At 50.0% G+C, this 13,468-nt stretch overlaps 1 long non-coding RNA gene across 1 annotated transcript; it reads left to right on the top strand.

Moving 5' to 3' along the window:
* LOC109848772 lies at positions 2,642–3,069 on the top strand. Its single transcript, XR_002248877.1, has 4 exons — positions 2,642–2,680; positions 2,748–2,819; positions 2,892–2,963; positions 3,033–3,069. It is a non-coding gene; the product is annotated as an uncharacterized LOC109848772 (long non-coding RNA).

The following is a 13,468-nucleotide window of genomic DNA, read 5'->3' as shown; positions in this document are numbered from 1 at the left end:
GAGCTTGTTTGTACATCCCTTCGATTCCACGCCACTATTCTTTCAGTCACTTGAAGGGGCAAGCCGTGGACAGACAGATGTCTTGGCATCTTACTGAAGATGCTGATCGGGTTCAATGCGGATATGCTACTAACCATAAGACTCCTGGCTCTGAGGGGTATCATGACGTGCGTGGTCTACGACCCGGGATCATGGGTCTTGATACTGCACCCCCAGGCGAGGTGTCAGCTGCTGCTCCGACTGTGAGCAACCGTCTGGCTCTTCTTGGGAGACAGTTACCCCCATCGGAGTACAGATGTTATGGCTGGGCTTCCTCCCTAGCCAAAGGGTGGTGGGCGCGCATGACTGGTTTCGTCTTGGCGCGCTGGGAGAGGGATCTGAAGAGCAGTGGGTTGTATGCACCCATACGAGCTACTATGTACGGCATCCCAGTCAGCTGTCGCCATTTCTTGGCTTTGCTGGAGACTTATATGCCCGATAGCAACACCTTCCTGACCAGCGGAGGTGAGCTAGGGTTGGCCTTGCACGAGATGCATTATGTTTCGGGTCTTCCGATGGGGGACTGTCCGTATCAGGAGTACTTCCCTACGAACCAGCAGCTGGAGTGTATGAAGAAAGATACTCCGGACATGTATGACACACTCTGGGATCTTACTTGCCACTACTACACTTCCTTGATCCAAACTTCTCCCCAAGCGAGAAGGAAGAGGCAGATCAGCTTGAAGCAGTTTGCCAGCTACTTGTTTCAGAACTTGGATGGTGATTCTAGTGCGCCCATTCATGAATTAGACGTGATGACTCCTTCGGCCGTTAATGAGTTGTTGGAAAAGGCTGAGGTTCGTTCCTACACTATCGGCAGTGCTGAGGGGGCTTTTCCCGCGGGGACAAAGTTTCGCTCTTTTCTCCGCCGCGCACAGAGGTCTATAGGGTCCCGGGCGCTATTAGCAGGCTACCTTGCCCTTTGGTTGAAGAAGTGTGTCGTCCCGCACCAACCTTCTGACGCTCTACCCATCGAGGTGCTCTTCCCTGCAGTTCAGCTGGCTTATGGGAGAGAGCTTTCCCTGCTCCCAGCAATGGTTGCTAGTATCCATTGCGGGCTCAGGGGTCTGGTTAGCAGTTTTACACATATGGGTTCTGAACCATCAGCTGAGCTGGTTTGCCCAAAGGTTGAGCTCCCTTACGCATATTTGATGGCGTGGCTCGTTCTTCACCGTCCCGACTTGATGTCGGCCCCCAGCGTTGTTGACATCCCTGTCCCCTTCATGCAATTGTTGGAGCAGAGCAGATGGTTTGGGAGCAAATTTAGTGATGTTCAGCGAGAGCTCCGGGTCCGCAAGAGTTGGGAGTTCTTTAAGTGTTTCCCTCACTTTTCAGGTCGCTATGGCGACGTGCTGGTTGATGAGGAGAAACCTAGAAGTGACCGGACCGTTCTTGACGCTGGTTGCTTCCGGTGGTTAGTGAACATCCGTGTAGGCTATCTCGTCCTTCGGGTGAAGAACCAGTGCCACATAGAGCCTTATCTCCCTTGCCGCTTTGCTCGACAATTCGGCTATGACCAACTGTATGTCGGGAATCCGAGCCGCAGCCTGCGGGTTGAGGGAGGATTGATTGATGGCGTTCGAGCGTGGCTATGGACGATGGTGGGCTGTACTGGAGCCCGTTTTGCTCTTCCTTCGTACCGGCGTAAGCCATTGATCACTTTCCTCAGCTGCAAGTGGTTCCTTTCTGCATATGAGTCCATCAGCGTGAGGAGCCTCTCAGAGTTGCAGTCCGAGTACGCGGTCCGGGCTGCTATGATGGCTGGTCGCAGAGCTGAGCTTGCTCAGAAGCGGAGAAAAGGGCATGCCAAATCTCTTGTCTCAGACGAAGAAGAACTTCTCCCTACGGGTGATGATGACGAGACCTCCGAGGACGAGTATGCGGACGCAGATACCGGCAGAGGGGATCTCGATACTGGTTTGTCCTATCTCTTTTAATTTTCATTTTCCATAAATGACAGCTCTTTTTCATTGAAATGGCTATTGTCACTTTAGGTAGGGCAGTCAATGATCATGAGCCACCAGCTCCTACACACGTTGAAACGTGTGATAGGCCTGCGCATGTTCGACCCTTTGGTCCTCGGAGGGTTGGTGCCCCGAAGAGGAAGAAGACCGCCCATAAGCCCCATGACGATCAGCGTCCCTGTGGAGTGGACTTAGGGAGCACTGCCGATGGAGGGGGAGGTAACATTCAATTGCTCTTGCTTCAAGGTTGTTTACCTTTTGGGGATTTGTGACCATGTTTTGTGCTTCAGGTTTCTTCGAGGAGGGCGAACTCCCACCGGGTTCGGCGTCCCCTGGCGTTGACAACATGGATTGCTTTGTGCAACAAATGTGCGACGCTTTTCACGATGGGTCTTTGGGCATCGACCTTAACATCGATCTTGAGCAGATAAATAATGTTGAGCCCACAATCCCTTATTCAGGTATATCCGCATCCAATGTCATTTTCCTTATGTAAGGTGAAGGAAGATTTCTCGTTTGAGCTTTCCTCATCCTTCAACATTTGGGTTACCCTGCAGATGTTGCGATGGAGGGGCCAAGCTTCTCGAAGCCGGATGCCGGCTTATTAGCTGACATGCTGGCTGAGCAGACTTCCAGAGGGACCGAGAGACCATTCTTCGGGAACGATTCATCTACCGGTATATATCTGATTTTCTCCCTCTTGCCCGATATTTCATATGACTAATGAATGATTGATTATCGCAGCGTCTACCATTGGAGTTAGCCCGGTATCTATCCCTGGCATATCCAGTTTGCCTCAGAGCGACGGGCTTGCAGGTATGTATACGATTCAGGGATATTGTACTTTCCTATGTTTATCTGTCTTTTGACTAATGAGTGCAATCATAGGACCAGCCGCTAGGACTGATTCTCATATGACTCCTGACATCCCTCAAATGCCCGCGGATAATGGATCTACAGGTATGCAGATCCCAATTCTTCTTATTCGTCTAAATTTTCATTTTGACTAATAAGAGAGTGTCATCATAGGACCAGCAGCTTGGGCCGATACTCTTATGACTCTTGGCATTCCGGCTGCATCTGAGGACATGGGGATTGCAGGTATGTATACGACCTCCTTATCCCGATTCTCCTTACTTGTCCAAATTTCCATTTGGTTAACATAGGAATGTCACTGTAGGACCAGGCGTTCAGCCTGATACTGCTACAGTCCCCGGGGTTGAAAGTCCTCATAGCAGTGGTGCCTCCCCGTCTCTGCCGAGTGGTGCGAGCAATCTGTCTGCAGGGGCTGACGTACCCTCTTCTGCTGCTGTCCCGGAGCCTGTCGGCTCTCAACCCGATGGGACATCCGTTGGCGTCGGTATGTTCGGAACCTGCCTTTTGACTTTCCTTTCCATATTCGATAGTTCACTGAGCTTCCAAGTTGTTGCTTGTAGGATCTCGATCTTCTTTGCACGAGCGTGTCCGTAGCCTTTTGGCCGATACTGATCCTGACGGAGAGGCTTTCCGTACGGACCTCAGCTTCTTCACCGCCTGGTATAATGGCTTGATCGAGAAGCTTCTCCACCGAGGAGGCGGCTTCGATCAGTTCCGGCGTTCCTTCTCTCGCCACATGACGATGATGAGGGAAGAAGGATACCCGGAACTGGCTGATTCCTTCACTGCTGATTTCGCTGCCCTGGAGTCAGAGATACGAGAGTTGAAGGAACTGGAGGTTACCGGGGCTTCTTCTTTCGTATCCTCTGAGTTAGAGCATAGGATGGAGCAGTGGCGTGAACTGAGATCTTCCGTCGGGCGTGAGCTTCAGTCACGCGAGAGCTCCCTTGCGCATCTAATGGCTAACATGGCGAGGATGGATAGGGAGAAAGCTGAGTTACTCCGTTCCTTGGACTCGAATCGCGAGGAAGCGACTAGGTTGAAGGAGGCCTTGAAGCGTGCCGAGGAATCCGCCGTTCTTATCGCAGATGACTTGATCGGACTAGAGCGTTCCCGTGACCAGGTACTCGAGGAGTTCGGATCCACTCAGGAGGGATTGATGAAGTTGAAGAGTGAAGCTGCGGAGATCTTGAGCTGTTCTGAGGAATCTGCCCGAGCAGATCTGCAGGCGGGACTTGAGCAGAGTTATGCAGATAGACTTTTTAGCTTAAAGTCTCATATTCTTAGCCGTCAGTTGCCTTCGGGCTAATGAGCTCTTTGTTGTATGCTTTTGACTTGACCTATTAATAGAAACTCCACATTTGCTTCTTTCTTGTGATTTGTCTGCATTTCTTCTGAATGACAGATTTTATGGGATTTTTGGCAAACCCCCAGCCATCAACGGGTTTGATATGCCTTTACCGATCACCGTTTGAATCGGGCTAGCATGTGGATTGTCTAGATCCGTCCCACATGTAACGTTGTGCTAAGAAAATTGCTTTTCTTAGATTTGATGCTATGACTTTGAATACATAGACTTCGTCTTTCTTACGGGAATAGACTACCCGGCAACGCGTGTTAGGCATTGACTTTGGGGTTTTTGGCAAACCCCCAGCCTTCAACGGGTTTGATATGCCTTTACCGATTACCGTTTGAATCGGGCTAGCATGCGGATTGTCGAAATCCGTTCCGCATGTAACGTTGTGCTAAAGGAATGAACTCCCTTAGACTTAATGCTACGACTTTGAATACGTAGACTTTGCCCTTGTTACGGGAATAGGCTACCCGGCAACACGTGTTAGGTGTTGACTTATCCCTACTTAGGATTCGGGATAAAATTCCCCATGCACCAAGTGCGCGGATTGGAAGTTGAAAGTTGTGTCAAAATAGGAGAGGAAGAATTTTATATTCTATCTCCCGATGCTGAAGAGGAAGAATTTTATATTCTATCTACAGCTGGAAAGGAAACTCGAGGTGGGATATCCACCCCCAGAATCCGGAAGGATGAACTGGGAGCGGGATCTCCACTCCGAGCATCCGGAATGATGAACTGGGAGTGGGATCTCCACTCCGAGCATCGGAAAGGTCCGAGGAGAGGAAGAATTTTATATTCTATCTCCCGGTGCTAAAGAGGAAGAATTTTATATTCTATCTTCAGCTGGAAAAGAAACTCGAGGTGGGATTCTCCACCCCCAGTATCTGGAAGGATGAACTGGGAATGGGATCTCCACTCCGAGCACCCGGAATGATGAACTGGGAGTGGGGTCGCCACTCCGAGCATCGGAAAGGTCCGAGGAGAGGAAGAATTTTATATTCTATCTCCCGGTGCTAAAGAGGAAGAATTTTATATTCTATCTTCAGCTGGAAAAGAAACTCGAGGTGGGATTCTCCACCCCCAGTATCTGGAAGGATGAACTGGGAGTGGGATCTCCACTCCGAGCATCGGAAAGGTCCGAGGAGAGGAAGAATTTTATATTCTATCTCCCGGTGCTAAAGAGGAAGAATTTTATATTCTATCTTCAGCTGGAAAAGAAACTCGAGGTGGGATTCTCCACCCCCAGTATCTGGAAGGATGAACTGGGAATGGGATCTCCACTCCGAGCACCCGGAATGATGAACTGGGAGTGGGGTCGCCACTCCGAGCATCGGAAAGGTCCGAGGAGAGGAAGAATTTTATATTCTATCTCCCGGTGCTAAAGAGGAAGAATTTTATATTCTATCTTCAGCTGGAAAAGAAACTCGAGGTGGGATTCTCCACCCCCAGTATCTGGAAGGATGAACTGGGAATGGGATCTCCACTCCGAGCACCCGGAATGATGAACTGGGAGTGGGGTCGCCACTCCGAGCATCGGAAAGGTCCGAGGAGAGGAAGAATTTTATATTCTATCTCCCGGTGCTAAAGAGGAAGAATTTTATATTCTATCTTCAGCTGGAAAAGAAACTCGAGGTGGGATTCTCCACCCCCAGTATCTGGAAGGATGAACTGGGAATGGGATCTCCACTCCGAGCACCCGGAATGATGAACTGGGAGTGGGGTCGCCACTCCGAGCATCGGAAAGGTCCGAGGAGAGGAAGAATTTTATATTCTATCTCCCGGTGCTAAAGAGGAAGAATTTTATATTCTATCTTCAGCTGGAAAAGAAACTCGAGGTGGGATTCTCCACCCCCAGTATCTGGAAGGATGAACTGGGAATGGGATCTCCACTCCGAGCACCCGGAATGATGAACTGGGAGTGGGGTCGCCACTCCGAGCATCGGAAAGGTCCGAGGAGAGGAAGAATTTTATATTCTATCTCCCGGTGCTAAAGAGGAAGAATTTTATATTCTATCTTCAGCTGGAAAAGAAACTCGAGGTGGGATTCTCCACCCCCAGTATCTGGAAGGATGAACTGGGAATGGGATCTCCACTCCGAGCACCCGGAATGATGAACTGGGAGTGGGGTCGCCACTCCGAGCATCGGAAAGGTCCGAGGAGAGGAAGAATTTTATATTCTATCTCCCGGTGCTAAAGAGGAAGAATTTTATATTCTATCTTCAGCTGGAAAAGAAACTCGAGGTGGGATTCTCCACCCCCAGTATCTGGAAGGATGAACTGGGAATGGGATCTCCACTCCGAGCACCCGGAATGATGAACTGGGAGTGGGGTCGCCACTCCGAGCATCGGAAAGGTCCGAGGAGAGGAAGAATTTTATATTCTATCTCCCGGTGCTAAAGAGGAAGAATTTTATATTCTATCTTCAGCTGGAAAAGAAACTCGAGGTGGGATTCTCCACCCCCAGTATCTGGAAGGATGAACTGGGAATGGGATCTCCACTCCGAGCACCCGGAATGATGAACTGGGAGTGGGGTCGCCACTCCGAGCATCGGAAAGGTCCGAGGAGAGGAAGAATTTTATATTCTATCTCCCGGTGCTAAAGAGGAAGAATTTTATATTCTATCTTCAGCTGGAAAAGAAACTCGAGGTGGGATTCTCCACCCCCAGTATCTGGAAGGATGAACTGGGAATGGGATCTCCACTCCGAGCACCCGGAATGATGAACTGGGAGTGGGGTCGCCACTCCGAGCATCGGAAAGGTCCGAGGAGAGGAAGAATTTTATATTCTATCTCCCGGTGCTAAAGAGGAAGAATTTTATATTCTATCTTCAGCTGGAAAAGAAACTCGAGGTGGGATTCTCCACCCCCAGTATCTGGAAGGATGAACTGGGAATGGGATCTCCACTCCGAGCACCCGGAATGATGAACTGGGAGTGGGGTCGCCACTCCGAGCATCGGAAAGGTCCGAGGAGAGGAAGAATTTTATATTCTATCTCCCGGTGCTAAAGAGGAAGAATTTTATATTCTATCTTCAGCTGGAAAAGAAACTCGAGGTGGGATTCTCCACCCCCAGTATCTGGAAGGATGAACTGGGAATGGGATCTCCACTCCGAGCACCCGGAATGATGAACTGGGAGTGGGGTCGCCACTCCGAGCATCGGAAAGGTCCGAGGAGAGGAAGAATTTTATATTCTATCTCCCGGTGCTAAAGAGGAAGAATTTTATATTCTATCTTCAGCTGGAAAAGAAACTCGAGGTGGGATTCTCCACCCCCAGTATCTGGAAGGATGAACTGGGAATGGGATCTCCACTCCGAGCACCCGGAATGATGAACTGGGAGTGGGGTCGCCACTCCGAGCATCGGAAAGGTCCGAGGAGAGGAAGAATTTTATATTCTATCTCCCGGTGCTAAAGAGGAAGAATTTTATATTCTATCTTCAGCTGGAAAAGAAACTCGAGGTGGGATTCTCCACCCCCAGTATCTGGAAGGATGAACTGGGAATGGGATCTCCACTCCGAGCACCCGGAATGATGAACTGGGAGTGGGGTCGCCACTCCGAGCATCGGAAAGGTCCGAGGAGAGGAAGAATTTTATATTCTATCTCCCGGTGCTAAAGAGGAAGAATTTTATATTCTATCTTCAGCTGGAAAAGAAACTCGAGGTGGGATTCTCCACCCCCAGTATCTGGAAGGATGAACTGGGAATGGGATCTCCACTCCGAGCACCCGGAATGATGAACTGGGAGTGGGGTCGCCACTCCGAGCATCGGAAAGGTCCGAGGAGAGGAAGAATTTTATATTCTATCTCCCGGTGCTAAAGAGGAAGAATTTTATATTCTATCTTCAGCTGGAAAAGAAACTCGAGGTGGGATTCTCCACCCCCAGTATCTGGAAGGATGAACTGGGAATGGGATCTCCACTCCGAGCACCCGGAATGATGAACTGGGAGTGGGGTCGCCACTCCGAGCATCGGAAAGGTCCGAGGAGAGGAAGAATTTTATATTCTATCTCCCGGTGCTAAAGAGGAAGAATTTTATATTCTATCTTCAGCTGGAAAAGAAACTCGAGGTGGGATTCTCCACCCCCAGTATCTGGAAGGATGAACTGGGAATGGGATCTCCACTCCGAGCACCCGGAATGATGAACTGGGAGTGGGGTCGCCACTCCGAGCATCGGAAAGGTCCGAGGAGAGGAAGAATTTTATATTCTATCTCCCGGTGCTAAAGAGGAAGAATTTTATATTCTATCTTCAGCTGGAAAAGAAACTCGAGGTGGGATTCTCCACCCCCAGTATCTGGAAGGATGAACTGGGAATGGGATCTCCACTCCGAGCACCCGGAATGATGAACTGGGAGTGGGGTCGCCACTCCGAGCATCGGAAAGGTCCGAGGAGAGGAAGAATTTTATATTCTATCTCCCGGTGCTAAAGAGGAAGAATTTTATATTCTATCTTCAGCTGGAAAAGAAACTCGAGGTGGGATTCTCCACCCCCAGTATCTGGAAGGATGAACTGGGAATGGGATCTCCACTCCGAGCACCCGGAATGATGAACTGGGAGTGGGGTCGCCACTCCGAGCATCGGAAAGGTCCGAGGAGAGGAAGAATTTTATATTCTATCTCCCGGTGCTAAAGAGGAAGAATTTTATATTCTATCTTCAGCTGGAAAAGAAACTCGAGGTGGGATTCTCCACCCCCAGTATCTGGAAGGATGAACTGGGAATGGGATCTCCACTCCGAGCACCCGGAATGATGAACTGGGAGTGGGGTCGCCACTCCGAGCATCGGAAAGGTCCGAGGAGAGGAAGAATTTTATATTCTATCTCCCGGTGCTAAAGAGGAAGAATTTTATATTCTATCTTCAGCTGGAAAAGAAACTCGAGGTGGGATTCTCCACCCCCAGTATCTGGAAGGATGAACTGGGAATGGGATCTCCACTCCGAGCACCCGGAATGATGAACTGGGAGTGGGGTCGCCACTCCGAGCATCGGAAAGGTCCGAGGAGAGGAAGAATTTTATATTCTATCTCCCGGTGCTAAAGAGGAAGAATTTTATATTCTATCTTCAGCTGGAAAAGAAACTCGAGGTGGGATTCTCCACCCCCAGTATCTGGAAGGATGAACTGGGAATGGGATCTCCACTCCGAGTGGCCGAGCCACCTCAGGGTGGCTCGGCCAAGGCCGAGCCACCCCCTGGGGTGGCCGAGCCACCTCAGGGTGGCTCGGCATGAGCCGAGCCACCTTGAGGTGGCCGGCCACCTTGAGCTGGCCACACGTGCACACGGGCACGGGCACAGTGACGAGAGCCTATAAATAGGCCAAGGGGTTCTTCATTTCAAAAGGTTGGAAATTTTGGAGAGAGGCGAAGCCCTGCTGGATTGGAGACTCGGAACTTAAAAAAGATTGAAACTTTGGGACTTCGGGGACTCACTCCTTCAGATCTGGTGCTCGGCGATCATCAACGTCAAATAAGGCAGGTGTTCGAGAGGATCAGATCTCAGATCTACGCAGGCATACTCCGGATCTAAGCTTGGTCTTAGATCCCGAGACTTGGACGATTGTTTCCTTGGTGAAACAATCCTCCCCGGCTATTATTTCCTTGGTGAAATAATACCCGTTGTACTGCGTAGATCCGACCGGATCTAGATCGCGCGGTGGTCCACGGCAAACAACCCCGGCGCAGGCAAAGAACCCACAAAGCGAGCGACCGCAAAACAGGAGCTCGCGATTCGTTCGACAAACAAGAGAAAAAGTTGTAATCTTTCTTTTCTTTTATTTTGATTTTCATTGTAACCGGATCTTATAAAAAGACCGGATCTTTTGTAACTCAAAAAGTTGTAACTCAAGATGACAATGGAATCAATAACAAAGAAAGACACGAATTTTCCAGCGAACAATCTGGCGACCACAGTGGGAGCCACCGATCTCGCTGCCGAGATCGGAGCGTCGCAGCCGCGGATCTTGATCCCAGTCGTGGAGGAGGTCGAATACGAGTTCGATCAGACCAAGTTCGAGGAATACCTTTCATCCTCGTCTAGATCAACCTCCCCCCGCAAGTCCAAGAAGTCCAAGTTCTCTTCCAACAGAAAGGTGCGTTGGTACGAAGAAGTTGAAGCTACCAACGACGACCTCATCTCGATTGACGCCAAAGTTGCGTCAGATGAGGCTCCACCAATCTCCAACCAGATCAAGCTGGTTCCAACCAATTCCTCCGTCACCAAAGGAGCGGTGACTCTCTCAAAGAGAGCCCGCCAAAGGCAACGCCAACGCTTGGCCAAACAATTCGCCAAAGCGATGGAGTCCACCGACGGAGTCCGCTACAACGCGGGTCTGAAGAACAAGAGAGGCAAACAGCCTCAACAACAGATGAACGGCACCTCTTCCAAGCCGCCAACAATGGAATGGATCCGTGTCAAACGGAATCGTTCGACGCTGGAAGAACGCATCCGCAAACGCCGCGCACTATCAGCGCAGGCACGGGCTCAAGCCGAAGAAGCCCGTAGAAAGTTGCAGAAAGAGGTGGTCAAGAAGCCGCCACCAACTCGCAAAGTCTGGAGGCCAAAGTCTGAAGCGGCAATTCAGGCTAAGGAGCAACCTTTGCAGCCTCCAACCAAAATTCAACCTCCGGCGAACCCAGCTAAGTCGCCGAGAATTCCCATAGCTACTCCGGGAGATCATGCAGAATCCTCCCGAAGAAGAAAGCCAGTCTTGGAGCGCCTCGGTCCAATTCCCGATGAGCGAAGCAAAGCTCCGATCCAAGAACGTTTGGGCCCACTAAGAAAACCCCGAACGAATCAACACGCTGGGGGTCGCCGCAACCCTCAACGTGACAGAGAAATCATGGCACCCAAGCGCACTACTTTGCGCATTGAAGTTCAGGAGCCCGCTGAGAATTCACGCCCAAAAAGGCATGTCTCAAGGCGCGTGACTCTTGAAAGTCCAAGGAAGGCAATTCTCCCTCAGAAGGAAACGTTATCATCTGATGATGATTACGTTATACCTGAGAAATCGTGCCAACACACGATAGGTTGCTCTGACTTTCAAACTGACGAGCTGTACTATCGTGCTGGGGGTACGAGCAAAGCCATAAAGAGAAGTCCTCGAAGGCTAGAAACTCAGTGCCCTTGTTCAAAGCTCATTCGGGCGGTACTGTCTCAATGCAACTGCATCAAGGTAGTCCCCGAGAGAATTTCAGTGTTCGAAAGGCTCGGCACCGAAACGCCAAAACCAAGGTATAGGCGTTTCCGGCAAAGAAGAACGGTGGTTAAAGACGGAGAATTTCCGAGGGTCACCGCCAACATGACCAGCAAAGAGACATCGACACAGGTTAATCTCAAGTCGTTTCTGGAAGCATCCCGGCGTGTAACCCGTCTGCAGTCCGGAGCCATCGCACGAGGAACTTATGGTAGGGTTCGGACAAGATTGCCTTCGGAAGATGAAGAATCGGATTCCTGCTCTGCTGTCGCATCGGACAATACAGTGTCCAGCGAAGGACAACCCCGCGAGTCATTTATGATAAGCGCGGAAGAAATGGCCAAGATGCTTGAAGACGCTTTGGCTAAACAGAAAGAAAGTTTCAAGTTTGAGATGCAGATGGCCATGCAGACTATGAGAGAGATGCATGAGCAACAAATCCAGGCATTCAGGAACCAACAAGGTGAACCAAGTCACCGTAATCATGTTGTTCAGGAAGAAGAGCACACGGATAGGGATGGAGCTCACAATGCCAATAACCCTCCCGTCAATGCAGGGGGTGGTAACGAGGATGCCAACGAGGATACAAGTGAAGACTTGAAGATCAAAGATCTCGAGAGCAAAATCAACACATTGATCTCCGCTCAAGAGACGAAGAAAACAGGCATTCCCTGTCCATACCCAAGAGAGTGGGAATCGATCCCCTATCCGGCGAAGTTCAGTTTAATCAACTTCACGCCGTTCGATGGGAAGGGTTCCCCCACTCAGCATTTGATTTATTTCAAATCGCACCTGGGTATTATTTCCGGCAATGAGCCTCTGATGGTGCGGTCATTCGTCGGCACTCTTCGCGGAGCCGCCTTCGATTGGTATCGCCGCCTCAAGCCAAGTAGCGTGAACAGCTGGGACGATATGGAGACCATGTTCCTCGCCAACTTCTTCGACGACGACACCGAGATATCTATCGGATCATTGCTCGATGAGAAGCAGAAGGACGGGGAGTTAGTCGACACCTTCGTTAAAAGGTTCCGGAACAAAGCGATGAATTGTCGGGACCCGATCACCAATGAATTCATCCTCCAGACCTGCCACAACAACCTTTCGCTGGACGTGTTGGAAGCAATGGGCACAGCACCGTCCAAAACGTGGCAGGATCTGAAAGTCCGAGGAGAGCAAGCTGAACGTTTCCTCCGAAGGAAGAAGGCCGAGAGGAACCTACCGACGGCTAATCCTCTGAACTCAAACTTCGCCTCTCGTGGTAAGGGCAAGGCACCTGCAGCTGCTGGTGGTGCTAATCAAGCGTCGCAACAGCAATCTCGAAGGCAGCAAAAGATTTCGGGTCCGAGACTCCAAAAAGAGTACTCTTTCAAGGACGAAGACGTTCCAGCCATCTTCGAATCCCTCCTTGAAGGTAACAAGATCAAGCTACCACCTATCACAAATCAGGAGGAAGCTGACAACACTACGGACCCAAAGTACTGTGCATACCACAGGAGGGTCGTTCATCCCACCAAGGATTGCTTTACTCTCAAGAATAGCATTCAGACCTTGGTTGAAGCAGGCGTCATAACGCTAAGGTAAGCCAATTGAGAACGGCAAAACTCCAAAGAGTATACGAGTATAAACTGTTTCTCAATCCTCCGACCGGTATAAGAGGTTAAACTACTCCCTGATACTCCAATAGGTATATGAGTCTAAACTGTTTCCCCACTTTTGACGGGAAGTTCCTGGAGAATATTAAGCTAATATTCTTAAGGATAACCCGGTTAGGTAACTGATAATAATGTCTGAACCAGTTCCGCAGACGAAACTGGGGGTGGACGATTTATGTAACGGGAAGTTCCCAAAACCACAGCAATGTAATGAATAAGAACTCCCATTCAAATTCTCACCGTGTCTGTGCACTCAACACTCTCTCTGTTAGAGTCCGGACATAAAATTCCCAATTGGTCAAACCTTCCTACAGTTAGGACCCCAACCAAAATCTCCTCTCGATTCCTCCAATGAACGAGAGGTCCACTTTCAAATCAAGCGATCAAACCTTC

Source organism: Asparagus officinalis, chromosome 7, assembly GCF_001876935.1.
Source record: "Asparagus officinalis chromosome 7, Aspof.V1, whole genome shotgun sequence".
Taxonomy (NCBI): Eukaryota; Viridiplantae; Streptophyta; class Magnoliopsida; order Asparagales; family Asparagaceae; genus Asparagus; species Asparagus officinalis.
This window is presented reverse-complemented; position numbering and strand designations above follow the sequence as displayed.